General features: G+C 36.0%; 2 long non-coding RNA genes across 4 annotated transcripts in view; both read right to left on the bottom strand.

The window, feature by feature from the left end:
- Positions 1-15353, bottom strand: part of LOC310718318 — a 198226-nt gene that overhangs the window by 44431 nt on the left and 138442 nt on the right. The window lies entirely within an intron of this gene.
- Positions 10371-13621, bottom strand: LOC310718311. Of its 3 annotated transcripts, none has more exons than XR_014531084.1 (4): positions 13551-13621; positions 12697-12848; positions 12398-12522; positions 10371-12295 (listed from the first exon to the last, which is right to left on the bottom strand). It is a non-coding gene; the product is annotated as an uncharacterized lncRNA (long non-coding RNA). The 3 variants fall into 3 exon arrangements; XR_014531085.1 differs by having other exon boundaries at positions 12697-12843; positions 13545-13609; XR_014531086.1 differs by having other exon boundaries at positions 12697-12843; positions 13551-13608.

Raw genomic sequence — 15353 nt, 5'->3', positions numbered from 1 at the left:
AGAGAGTACAAATCTGCACATCACATTGTACTATTAGTATTTGGAGATTTGCATCTGAATTATAATTTCAGCCATTTCACTCAAGAGAGTATATTTAAGGTATACCTGACTCTTTAACTATCACTAAAGCAGCTGTTGTAACAAACTTCGCATAGCTGTAATAATACACTGGGATTATAAATGTATTTCAGTGTAAACAGAAAAATAGATAAATAGAATTCTGTGTGCTCGAGTGATGAGAAGAAGTGAGCCAGTGTATTAAAAAGAGGCAGAGTTAAAGAAAATCAAATCAGAATAAATGCATCAGTCACCAGTCCTGGAGCACAGACTGTATTTTACATAATTTCTTTCAAGATAAAACCATTTGTAACTTGGTACGTGTTCCATTATTCTGCACTGTTGTTTGTTGTATACTGTTTTAAAAAAAAAAAAAAAAAAAAAAAGTTGATATAGGACCGGTGGCCACCAACAACTGGAATCAAATTGCTTGTGTGTCAACACACTTGGCCAACAAACCTGATTCTGATTTAAAGGGAAAATTAACACAGAAATTCTCCAAATGATTTCTAATTTATGATTGAGTGGGCGGCCTGCAGCCAGTAAACAATGATCAGTCTGTAACAGTCCTAAACAAAGCCCTGCCCCAGCAGCACAGAATAGTTGTTTTACCCCTACCTCAAACTCATAAGAAGTCATAAGAGGCCATGCATTATAATTTTATTTCTTTTTTGTTTTCTTGTGATCTCCACAAAACAAAAGTTGTTTTCTCGCTATCACAACTTGATTTTCTTTTTGAAATTGAATCTTGAATTTTTTTCAGATTTTTATACAATGTTCTGATTTTGTACTGAAGTTAGAAAATAGGCTTGATAGGTTGATTTAGTATTTAATTTGATTTGAAAACTGATCGGATCCTATAAAAAACAAGATTTATGGAGTTTAAAGTTAATATAAAGTTAAAAGTTTTTAAGTTTTCAAAGTTATTTTCTTTATCACCGTTCAGTTTTGGTTTAAATGAGATTTTTTTTCTAATTAAATATTATCTCTGTAAATATTAGTTATGGGAACAACTGTATTAGGTGTTTGGGCCGCAACCACTCATAATCCGCCTAATGTCATTCACTAGAACCACCCTGAGTTGATAGATCTTTGTTTCTATTTCATTGTTTTCATCCTCTCTGAGGTCTCTCATCACCTGCTTGCTCCCTTCAATCAACCGTTAGTTTATTTTGTCTGTATATTTTTTATACTTAGCCTCATCTCAAATTTAAAGTCCTAAAGCTGGAAGCTCATTTTGTGTATAAAGTTCCAGAAGGTTCTTGCCTTCTGAGGCCGGGCTGCAATGGTAACGGTCAGCCTCAAGATGGCGGCATGCCTCTGTTATGTGGGTCTTTTCTTCCTGCACCCTCAGTTGTTCTGATGAGTTAGCAGTTGCACTTTGCCATAAATTACAAAACACTTGAGGTTCAGAACAATGTTTCAGATATTTTAAAACAAGTCCCGTCTACTGGCTTTTCTTCAGTTAAAGAAAGAAACATTTTTTTTATTTATATATATATATATATATATATATATATATATATATATATATATATATATATATATATATATATATATATATATATATATATTTTTTTTTTATTTTTTTTTTTAACCAAGTATAAGTAACAAGTATATATAAATATATACAGTATCCCAAACATGTCATAACAGTATCCGAAGTGTCAATATTTTGTGTGAGCACCATTGCCTTAATCCTGGGCCTGGAATTCACCAGAGCTACACAAGTTGTGCTGGGATCCTCTTCCACTCCTCCATAATGACATTACGGAGATGTTGGATGTTAGGCACATGCCGTTTCTCCACCTTCAGTAGTTCCAGTAATTTATGCTCTTGGACAGGTTGTCTTTAGCAAACTGTTTGCGGACTTTCTTGTGAGCCAGCTTCAGAAGAGGCTACTTCTGGGATGACAGCCATACAAACTGATTTGTTGCAGTGTGCTGCATATCGTCTAAGCTCTGACAAGTGGACATTCTGCTTTTGCAGCCTCTAAAGAAATGCTTAAAGCACTCATACGTCTGTTTTTTTAACAGCTTCTGCATCTGATGCACATTACAAGGACGATGCACAGTACGAGGACTGTACACAGAGAAGTTGCTTGTGTGTACAGTATACTGTACGTGTGTGGACGATTGGCAAAACTATGCCCATACTTCAACACTGGCATACCATGTATTCATGGAGATTTGTTTGTACCAAAATGCTTCATGCTGAAACATGTTGGGTCTCAACCTTTTCTTTATTTTTATATTTAATGCTTTCAGATTGGGTAGTCAAAAATATGCTATATTTAGTTAAGCATATTATCTATCTAGATCATATATGTAATTTAATGACATGGTAACAGCACCGACAGATACTGTAGGACAAATTATTTATTTTACAAAACTCTAATACTTGTGGAAGGTGACTTGATACAGTAACATTTATTACTGTGCATCATTTTATTGCACAATATTAAATTGCACAATATTAAATTGTTAATTCCAGTACATGATTGATGATGACAAGAATGTACTGGAATGAATAATATATGTGCTGCATATCGTGACCCTGACCACTGTACTGTAACTCAGTTTCAGGGTGTTACAGAATTTTTTATTTTTTTTTAGAAAATAGTGTTACAATAGCTTTTCTGTTCACTGTCTTCCACACATAAATAAACCTTGAGCTCCCATGAGCCTATCACTGGTTCCTTTCTCAGGCACAAATAATTACCAGGAACACCACACAAAGAAATGCTGCAAGAGAAGCTCTTACCCAACAATATAAATACACACTATAATTTTTGTTAGAGCAAACTTAAATCAAGGCAGTTCATCAAATTAAGAATTTAAGTCATCAAATAGTAAAACACTACAATACATACTATATATCTTTACCTTGCAATTTAAAACACATCACTTAATCAAATCACAAAACATTTACACACCATCATAAAAATCCTAAAATTGGTAAAAATTATATTCTTCCCACTACTGAGCCTTATTTTCTTTGTCTTCTTTCACACCTGTTCCTCACCCTAATATCACTGGCAAACATATCAAGAATGTTTTACACCAGTGGCTTCTTACATTTAGACTCACATCAGTTTGTCACTGTTCCAAATAAAGCTTATAGTGTTTTTTTGGAACAATGTATAGTGATCCCTTCATCTCTATTTATTTTGTATGAACTGTGTGGGTCGATGGTGGTTGATTTTTATGGAAAGACACACACGCACACACACACGCATGCACGAACGCACGAACGCACGCATGCACACATACACACGCACACACACAAACACAAACACAAACACACACAAACACACATGCACATATTTTTTATGTCAACCACAGCTGTCTTTCCAAAGTGGAATGTTGATATTTTTTCAGCATATGAAACTTGAGTAATTTCATCTAACATTGCTGACTACACTTTTACTATATATTGTATTATCTCAGTTGGCAGAGATGGATGCAGTTGCAAGATAGGCTTTTATTTAAAACATTAAATAAAAAAATAAATAAAAAAAGGAATGTGATTTTTTTGGAGAATGTAGAGAATGGAAATAACTCATTATAGAGGAGCAAGCAGAGAAGTTGCTTGTATGTACAGTATATGTGTGTGGACGATTGGCAAAACTATGCCCATACCCCAACACTGGCATACCGTGTATTCATGGAGATTTGTTTGTACCAAAATGCAATTTTATGCTGAAACATGTTGGGTCTTAACCCCATCTTTATTTATATATTTAATGCTTTCAGTTAGGGTAGTCAAACAGGTGATCAAAATATGCTATATCTAGTTTAGCATATTATCTATCTAGATCACAGGTGGGCAATTAATATTTACAAGGGAGCACATGAAAAACCTGAATTGTGTCAAAGGGCCACACCAACGATAACTTGAACTTAATTCTGCTCAACTTTGTTACATTAGTAAAATGCACTAAATTATATATTTTAAATAGCTGGTACTGATAATCGGAAGAATATAACTATTCTGTAAATATTTTTTATTAGGCAATGTGAAATTGTGGTGTATAGGTCAAATAAGAGAACAAAAACAATTATAAGAGTCCAATAAGCACTCCTTAATAAACTCTCCGTTAGATAACGCCTTACTTTTTCCTGGCGATTTTGTGAGAACTGACATAACTTGTCCTGATGGCTGCATCTCTGGGGGTGTGAAGTTTCATAAAAAGTCCTTGTTGGGTTTGCAATTTTGCTAGCAACGCATCAGACTCCCGCACGCGCTCTTCATCAGACAGATTTCTGTATTTATCCTCTTGCTTGGTCGTGTAGTGGCGATTCAAATTATTATCCTTTAACACAGCGACCTGTGTACCACAGATTAAGCACATGGCTTTACCTTTAATTTCTGTAAAAAAACACTTAGCAGTCCATGTCTTGTTGAAAACAAGGCATTCGCTATTAACTTTTCTTATCTTAGCGTGAGCCGACATCTTGAGGGTAACCTGGCTGGCGTCACTTGTCGCTGTTCACCTTCACTCACAGCTCGCGCACGCACATATGCACATATTATATTATATTATAATAATTATTATTTTCGGGATCTACAGGGAATGTTTTGCGATCGACATATTTAGAATGGCAATCGGGATGGTTGGATTTCAGGTGATAAATTAAACACGATGTGGAGAAACTCTTTGCAGATACACCCCCCTCTTAAAATTTTAGCATTGCATGTTTTGCAAATTGCTGTCCGTGGGCCTTTCTCCAAGATATTGAAATAAGTCCACACCGCAGACATGTTGGCTCTTATTCAGATAACTGTGTGCTGGCTGCGCTTTTTACTTGCATCATTAAAATTGTGTTTCAGCCGTGTTGTTTCGGTGATTTAGGTATTTTGGCCGAAAATATTTGTTGGTCGAATCTTCGGTGCATCCCTATAATTTATGATTGGCCTCACGCGGGCCGGACAGGGACGTAAAAGGGCCGAATGTGGCCCGCGGGCCGTAGTTTGCCCAGGTCTGGTTTAGACTGATTTTTATTATTGTTACTACATCATCTACACATTATCTGCACTGGATCGAATACAGCACTGCAATCCTCATCTGTGAATAAGTAGTTACAGGTATTTATACATAAACAATATCTATCTCTAAAAACTATTTGGAAATGTTTATTCAAAAGTTTGTACTATGAACATCAATGAAAGATTTAACTTTAGCAACTTTAGGCGGAATGATCCATATTGTATGTGTAAGTATGCATATGAAACAGACTAAATTCGTTTAGTATTGATTTATATCTATGCTATGCATATTTTATTATTCTATTATAAATGGTTTTTAGCTGTCGGTATTTATAATTATTATTCTTACTTTATTTATTTTGTATATTTGTGTCTTGCCTTTAATGCATTTTGCCAAATCATTCTAATTTCCCCTTGTAATCAATGCAAAAGTTTTGTGGTGAAACCTCAAAATTATAATTTTGGAGTGTAATTATATAATGCCTGCAGTACAAATGTTTCTATGGGCATCTATAACAATCATGCATGCTGATAATCAATTAATCATCATTTTTACATCAATTAATTAATGTTTGTTTGCTTCTAGAAATCGTGGGTGTGGAAAAAACTGTTTATGTAATATGGCATCAACATTAGAGCATGGCCTCTCTTTTTCTCTTTCTGTCTTCTCATTTTCTCTCTTTTTGTTCTGTGTCTGTCACAACTCAGAGTTCATATCACAACAGAAGGGTGTAACAACAGATGAAAGGGTTGGTATAGGTGTTCAAAATAATAAGACAAATGCACACACACTTATTGTAAATATTATACTGTTGGCATGGGCACAGTCAAACTATTCATTATACAAGAAATACATAAGACAGGGACACTACAACTTGAGACAGACTGAACTTGAGACAGTTTTTATTTCTTTGTTATTTTTTTTTTACAAGCAACTGCACATTACCCATTTGGCCTACCGTCAAAACAAATTTTATCCAAATGCTGTGTTCTCTGATAAGGTTGTTGCATTACACACAAACACTTACCAGAAATACTTTCTCTCTGAGAACTATTTTGCTGATAGTCTTACAGGAAGTGATGGGAAAACTGACCAAATAATTAAAACAAAACACACACACACACACACACACACACACACACACACACACACACACACACACACACACACACACACACACTTAAACATGTGGCTTATATTGTTTTAATCTAGATATTAGATTTTCAGAATTATGCCTTCCAGACCTTTGGCATATTTTGGGGTCATGGGCTGAAGGAGGTTGCATTTAAAAAGTTTTTGGATGAACACATGAACACATTTGGATGAATCTGGCCGCTCTTTAAGTCGCTTTTCAAATCACGTAAAACCTGGCAGTAAACACTAACAAAACTAAAGCTATTATATTTCAAAAGTGGCTTAATTGTCAGTGTGAACTATACATGTATTTTAGACACAAAAGAAAACATTTGTTTGGATTTTTTAGATTCTGTTTTACATGTTTTATCCTCAAAATCCACATCTTATCCAATTGACACAGGCTGAGACAGAAAAACTCCCTATAACGGAATATCACCATAAATTCACAGATTCACATAAAGGGGTTTTTAGAGTCAGTAATTAATTTACCAGCATGTTTAAGGGAAGGGGAGAGAAAACCCAAAGACATACCGTTACATTCACAGAGAAAACCTCAAGCTCTGGAATAAATTGGATTAAACTGGGGACTCTAGAGCAGTGTGATGGCAACACTTGCCCCTGAATCACATGCTACCCAAAAAATGTTATTTGGATATTGGATATTCCAATTTAAATGTGATTTACAGTAAATGAGTCATTAAAGAAACTGAGTGGCCTGAATGAACTGTGTCAAACCAAGACAAACCCAGGACTTCTGTGGGTGTATAGTCTATCCAATGTTTATTTGTTCTTTGTCTGTTTGATTTATTCTCTTTTGTGAGCTTTACAAGTTGCAAACCGTTTAAACAGTTGGATATATAGTTAAACAGACACTTAAATTAGGATATATGTGTTTGGACATGGTGTAATTATGCAGAAATCTTTGTTTAAAATTTTGCAGGTCCTAAATATATTCCCTAATGTATAATTTAATAGCATACTATTATTCAAACTATTATATTTCATACTATTACAGTATATTAAAGGTTAGATGTGCGCACACAAATATAGAATTTTTAAGCATTGAATTTTGTATGGTGATTTTTTGTTCACATTGCATTTGGTTGTAAATGCTGAATTACAACCACAATTACAAATATATTGGTGCATATGTTCAAAATGTAAATAAAAACAGAAAGCAAAGATTTGCAAATCTAATAAATCCATATTCTATTTACAATAAAAAAAATAAACAAATAAAATGTTTAGAATGAAATATAGATTATTTTAAAGGAAACATTTAGAATTAGCTGGCTGCAACAGTTCTCAAAAAGGGCCATGTTTATCACTGTGTGGCATCATGGCTTCTGTTCGTATACCTCTCAGAAGTGGGGAGACCAGTTACTGAAGTTCTGGGAGAGGAATGTTGTTCAATATGTGTCTGACACAGGATTCTAGCTGCTCAACAGTTCTGTGTGTCCTTTGTTGCCAAATGTTTTTAAATGGTGAAAGGTCTAGACTGCAGGCAGGCCAGTTCAGGGCAGTTCTATAATGAAGTCATGCTATTGTAATAATTGCAGTAAGCATTTTCTTGCGCAAATATCCAAGGCCTTCCCGGAAAAAATGTTTTCTGGATGGAAGCATTTAAAACCTATATATACCATACAGCATTGATGGAGCCTTTCCAAATATGCAAGCTGCCCATTCTACAGGCCCTAATGCATGCGGCTTCCTGAACCCAGATAACAAGGCGGATGGTCCCTCTCCTCTTTATTCCAGAGAACGTTGTGTCTGGTTTTTAAAAAGAAATTTGTCTGACCACAAAACAGTTTTCCATTTTGCCTCAGTACATTTTAAATGAGCTTTGGCCCAGAGAGGATTGTACTGTTTCCGAATCATGTTCACTCATGCCTTCTTCTTTGCATGATGGAAATTAAACCTGCATTAAATCTACCATGTAAGTGGCATGGCAAACTGTTCACAGACAATAATTCATGGAAGTGTTAATGAGCCCATGCAGTGATTTCCATAAGAGAATTATGACTGTTTTAAATGCAGTGCTGCCTGAGAAGGCTCTACTTCCTGAAAAGGCTGAGGAAAGCTCATCTCCCTCACCCCATCCTAGGTTTACTGGTCGGCGCTATCTTGGTTTTGTGTCTTGTCTTGTAATGTCTGTCCATAATGTTTTTTGTCTGCACTGTTTGCACCAGGTTGCACTTGATGCACTTTATGTAGCATGTGTTGTAGCTTTATGTTGTTGTTCTGTGTAGCACCAGGGTTCCGGAGGAACATTGTCTTGTTTTAACTGTGTACTGTGTACCACTGTGTATAGTAGAAATGACAATAAAAGCCACTTGACCTGACTTGACTTGACTTGAGGGCACCAAGATCAAAGACCTCCAATATTTTTTTTTACCGTTGCCTTTTGTACACAGAGATTTTACCAGATTCTTTGAAATTTTTGATGATGTTATGTAATGTAAATGATGAAATATTTAACTGTTTTGCAATGTTATGTTGCGTAATATTATTCAGATTGGTGAAGCTTTGCTTATTTTTATTTCTAATAGACTCTGACTCTATAAGATACACTATTAATGCAAATAAAATGTAAATAAAATCAGAATGTAATGATTTGGATATCTCATAAATCCATATTTTATTCACAATATAACAGAACACGTGTCAAACTGAGGAAATGTACCATTTAAGGGGAGAAAAAAGGTAATTTTGAACTTGATGGATACAAGAAATCTTAAAGAAGTTGGAACGGGGTGACAAAAGTCTGGAAAAAGTATGTTATTTAATTTTAAACAGTTAAAACATTTTGTAACTCAATTGGTTAATTGACAACAGGTCAATAAGATAATCATCTTGCCTTATTTTTTCCCTAAAATTTTACATACCTGATAAGGTTGTTGCTGGTCCATTACACACAAACACTTACCAGAAATACTCTACTGGAAACTATTTTTTACCAGAACTTACCAAAAGTAATGGGGAAACTGACCAAATAATAATAAACACACACACACACACACACACACACACACATATATATATATATATATATATATATATACACACACAAACATACAAACACTAAACATGTGGTTTATATTGTTTTAATCTAGATATTAGATTTTCAGAATTATGCCTTCCAGACCTTTGGCATATCTTGGGGTCATGGGCTGAAGGAGGTTGCATTTAAAAAGTTTTTGGATAAACACATGGAATCTGGCTGCTCTTTAAGTCGCTTTTCAAATCACCTAAAACCTGGCAGTAAACACTAACAAAACTAAAGCTATTATATTTCAAAACTGGCTTAATTGGCAGTGTGAACTATACATGTATTTTAGACACAAAAGGAAACATTTGTTTGGATTTTTTAGATTCTGTTTTACATGTTTTATCCTCAAAATCCCCATCTTATCCAATTGACACAGGCTGAGACAGAAAAACTCCCTATAACGGAATATCACCATAAATTTACAGATTCACATAAAGGGGGATTTTTAAGGGAAGGGGAGAGAAAATCCAAAGACATATCAGTACATTCACAGAGAAAACCTCAAGCTTGCAGTATGCAGTTAGCATTTTATTAACATTAAATTGTACATTTCCTCAGTTTAAACATTTATGTTTTCTGTTATATTGTGAAAAAAATATGGATTTATGAGAACTCCAAATAATTGCATTCTGTTTTTATTTACATTTTAAACAGTGTCCCACCTTTTTTTGCAAAAGAGGTTGTAATTTTTTTTATAGGGAAGGGAAACTGTTAGATCTAGTATGACTGCATCTGCATAAAGCACTTCAATTCAATAAATATTTCAGGATTTTATAAAACAGACTAAATTTCCTTCCCCCCACTGCTCTTTCATTTTTTGACATGTAACTGATCACACACATATGATTTCAAGTCATTGCTGATTAGCACTTATAATATGTACTACATACCCACACACTTTACATCACTCATTTTTGCACATTAGTCTCCCATGGTTGTTTTAGTCTTGTTTCAGGTTATGCTCTTTTGTCTCACTGTTTTTTTTTTTGTGTTTTACTGAGATTATTGTTTTTATTGCACTTTATTGAACCTTGTGTTCTTTGTATGCTTCAGCTTATAACATTTATAATTAAAATATCTAATAATCAGTTTTTTTTCTATTAAAAAAAAAAGATTAATGAAACCCTTGACAACTAGTGAAAGAAACAATTGTATTTAATATTTCTTTAAATCAAGCATATACACAGAACAGTTCACAGTTAATACATTTTACAAGTTGTCATACAGAGCAGTTTACAGTAAATACATTATTATTATTATGAGTAGTAGTAGAAGTAGGAGTAGTAGTAGTAGTAGTATTAACAGATATGCGAATCACAAAACTGAATTACATACTGGATCGGTCGTGGCCCGGTATTGTTTGCCAACAGGGTACCGGTGGAAAATTTGGGCTAATTACTACTAAATTACTAACAGTAGCCAAAGGAGGACAAGGAGAGGGGAAAGCGTAGGAGACTGGAGGTTAGTGTGGGCACATTAAATGTTGGTCTGTTAAGAGGATGAAGAGTGGAAAGTTGGTTGGACCTGATGGCATACCAGTGGAAGAGTGCAGATGTTTAGGGAAGATGGCAGTAGAGCTTTTAACTAGATTGTTTAACAAGTTTTTGGAAGGTGAGAGGATGTCTGAGAAATGGTACCGATCTTTAAGAATAAGGGAGCTGTGCAGACCTGCAGTAACTACCGGGGATTATAGATGATCAGTCACTTTATGGTAAAGAGTAGTGGAAGCCAGGCTGAGAGAAGAGGTGACCATCTGTAAAACTATCAGTATGGTTTCATGCCAAGGAAGAGCACCACAGATGCATTATTTGCTTTGAGAATGTTGATAGAGAAGTATAGAGAAGGACAGAAGTAGTTGCATTGTGCATTTGAGCACTTAGAGAAAATGTATGACAGGGTGCAGAGAGAGGAGATGTGGTATTGTATGAGTAAGTCAGGTGTGTCATAGAAGTATGTGAGGGTGGTGCAGGACATGTATAAGGACAGTGTGACAGCAGTGAAGTGTGCAGTAGGAATGACAGACAAGGTAGAGGTGGGACTGCATCAAGGATCGGCTATGAGCCCTTTCCTGTTTGGACGAGGTCAGACAGGAGTCTCTGTGGACTATGATGTTTGCGGATGATATTGTTATTTGTTATGAGAGTAGGGAGCAGGTTGGGAAGAGCCTGGAGAGCTGGAGGTACGTGCTGGAGAGAAGGGGAATGAAAGTCAGTAAGAGTAAGACAGAGTACATGTGTGTGAATGAGAGGAAGGACAGTGGAGTGGTGCGGTTGCAGGGAGAAGAGGTGGTGAAGGTGAAGTTTAGGTACCTGGGGTCAACAGTGCAAAGTAATGGAGAGTGTGTTAGAGAAACTGAAAAAAAAGAAAGAAGTAGTAGTAGTAGTTTTAATAGTTGTAGTATTTACATTGTATTTTGCTGTGATCAACAATTCCAACAATGGATGAGAAACCTGTGCATTTCAGGGCAGATCACATACATTAACACCTAGTGGCAATTTTAGATAACAATCCACCAACTGCCTTGTTTTTGGAATGTGGACAGAAACCAGACAACAATGAAAAGACCATCTGGGCCAAAAAAAAAGCTGTATGTCTTGACAATTAATTGTATAGACACATTTATGATAAATGTTCTTACAGGTGCTGTCTAAATTTTGGTTAACAGATTTTAATAGATTTGAATAATAGGTAATAAAATAGTTAGTGATAATAGGTAGCCAGAGCTATCTGGTACAGGAGCATGGATGGATACGACAAGATCTATGGTATTTCCTTGCCTTTCCTTGTGATTTATCATTTAATATGATGTCTAACCTGATGCCATACACTAATGAAGTAATTGAACGCAAGCTTCTTGAAGCCATTTCATGTGCATGTATTTTGTCATTCCTTTTAAAAATAAATTCCTGTTTGGATGTCAGAATGACCATATTGTCAGAAACACAAAGATAATGTTTGTCAGCTAGCACTGAACACAGGCTACCATAATCTCTTGTTCCATCCCATTTAAACAGGAACCTGTCTGGGAAGTTGTCAAATGACTTCTCTATTGGCCCCTCAACCTGTAAAAATGGGCAAAATATAGCATTTACACTAAAATTTTAAAATACTTATATAACGTTTTATAATTCAGAATAGAATTTTGTGTAGATGCATAGAAATACCTTTATGTGGAATTTGTTGGTGTCCGAGTTCTGCTCCACCACTGGATAATAGTATTTGTCTTTTATCTTAAAGCAGAATGCCATGTGGACATTGGAATTGATAACTGGCACTCTGTACACAGTCACTGAACAATTAAAAGACACAACAAGAACAATTACTCATTTTTCCATTTATTTTGTAAATACCAGATTATAATAATAATACCATGTTATTAAGCTTTTATGATAGTACTTAAAATAAATGCAACAAAAATATGTATGATTGATGATATTTTATTATCAAGAATATATTTGCTTACAGTCTGTTTTATTTGTCTGTGAAGTTTTGACCACTAGATTGGCAGGCGGTTTTGTTCTTGATGTCTGAATCTCTGCATATTTCCCACCAATGATTTCTAGACCATTTGAGACGTTTATTGCCAGAGCAGGTACCATGTTTCCTCAGCCTAGACTTAAACACATATACGCACATTCATATAGAAAGTCAAACGATTGCAAGTAGAAACACAAGTACTAAGCTTCCAGCTCACATTTTTTGTGCCTACTCAATAAGGGTACAGAAGCAGAAGGACCACAGCTTGGTACCTTGGCCAGTGTCCACAGCATGACTGAGGTACTTCTAAAATAACTTTTAGGTAATTTTAGGAGTGCATAAGACTTACACTCCTAAAATGACTAAACCCTATGTTTTCCAGGAAGGTCTGCACCCTATCATCCCTGACAGGAATATAATAAATAGACCTCTTAATCCAAAACCAAAGAGCAAAAGACGCATTTGGCATGCATAATAATTTATATCAGAATCGACTTCTTGCTCTGACCCTTCAGACCTTTGAGGTTGTTTTTTGGTTTAAATACCAGATTGAAATGTCCTGCATTTATTAAATAGCATCCCAAAAAGTAGTTAGATTCCCAACTTTACCTTTTCTTTAACTTTACCTTTTTTAATTCATTAATTAAACGTGTTAATAATACAGCGACCTGAGTTATCTAATCTAATCCTTTTTTCTGTCCCTACCCACACACACACACACACACACACACACACACACACACACACACAAATTAAAAAAGCAGTTGCTTAAAACCTTAATCACTGTTGTTTAATGTGCTAATGGCGTGCAGCAATAGCATTTCTCTGTTGTACACTGACCTTGCCTCAAGACTTCTCGGAATGCGAATGAGCGCGCGCAGGTTCAACTTCGACTTGCAAAACAACGCGTGCTTGCATGGCTTTTAACGCGCGCGCAGTCCACGCCCCCAACACCCCCCCTCCCCCGCTCCCTTCCTCATCAAATCAAGATTATGTAATGCAACCAATCAATAAAGCTGTCCATGCATGTTTATTTATGTATTTATTTTTACACGAATCGAACAGCGGAAATAAAGCAAAACCTTGTCAGGATGTTGGGTCAGACATGACATGGCACCCCTGGAGTAGAGAAGGTTAAGGGCCGTGCTCAAGGGCCCAATGGTGGACACTCTTTTTGGAAAGCTCTGTAGATAGCACTGTAATTATAACAATTTACTCCTATTCAAGAGATGACAATTTTATTCATTTAATCAAATCATCCACTTGTATTTTAGATCCCTTACCCACAAGTTTGACCACATCACCCCTGTTTTAATCAATCTACACTTACTCCCAATTAAATCTTCCATCGATTAGAAAATACTACTACTGACGTATAAAGCACTTAAGGGTCTCATGCCATAGTATCTAAATGAACTTCTATACCAATATGATTCCCCATGCCTATTTAGATCAAAATGTGCAGGCTATTTGTTGGTACCTCAAATAATGAAGACTACAGCAGGGGCAGATCATTCTCTTATAAACCCCACAGTTATGGAACAACCTTCCAATTAGGGTTCGGGACTCAGTGTTGAAGTCGAGGTTAAAAACATATATTCATGATATTCAATATTCATATTAGTCAAGTCTTTGCTCGGTAGATCTTTTTATCTAAAGGAGCAGATCTGGAGGGATCATGGATAAAGAGTGTTTGGTGAACTGGGATATTTGTATGCTGTCGTCCCCTCACTCTTTCATGTTCACTCGGGTTTGTTGACGGTTGTGTGTTGGGTCGTCTCGTATCCCAGAGATCCCTCATGTCTGTGTTACCTACTGGTTCTCCCTTTTAGTTATACTGCCATAGCAAATCTTGCCAGAGTCCCCAACTGCACAGTGTCCTTTTCTTATTGTTGTATAAAAGAATACTTAATAATCCATATATTTATCTTCCTGTCACCCCTCTTCTCTCTCTCTCTCTCGGTCGAGTTAAACATGGTTACATGGTTTAACATGCTTTTGAGGTTTCAGTGACCACTGTTCCTGCCTTCTCCTCGGATCTGCCCGCTTCGTCCCGGCCTGCCTCTGGAAGGTGTTCTCTTCGATTGGAGGCCACTCTGTGCAGCTGGGGCTTGTTTCTCATCAACAGCCTGGGGATCCATGAAATTCCGGAGTAAGAACAGGAGCTTTGAGAATGGATTTAGACTGTAGCTGATGTCAACAGTCTGCTACGCTGACGCAGGACTACAGTTTGCATCTGATTACCATTACTGCACACTTCAAAATCATTTAGCTGTAATAAATGGACATTTGGTGCAACCCAAATGAGGATGTTCCCTCTTGAGTCTGGTTCTCTCAAGGCTTCTTCCTTATGCAACCTCTGGGAGTTTTTCCTTGCCACAGTGGCCTTAGGGAAAAACTTGGACTTAAAGAATGAATAAAAATGTCCTTTATATCACCGCATTTACTCTGTAAAGTTGCTTTGGGACAATCAATTTATTAATTAAAAGCGCTATACAAATAAAAATTAACCGAATTGTGTGCATGCTCGATGTGTGCACATTCAGAAACTCAGATTGGATATGGAGAGTCTCAGCACTGCCATCTTCAGTCTCGAATTGTTCTGTAAGCAGTGGCTTACAAAATGAGGTTTAGAGACACCTA

The sequence above is a fragment of the Silurus aristotelis genome (assembly GCF_946808225.1).
Source record: "Silurus aristotelis genome assembly, chromosome: 23".
Classification (NCBI taxonomy): domain Eukaryota; kingdom Metazoa; phylum Chordata; class Actinopteri; order Siluriformes; family Siluridae; genus Silurus; species Silurus aristotelis.
Note: the sequence above shows the minus strand (reverse complement) of the source record. Positions and strands in the feature narration are given on the sequence as shown.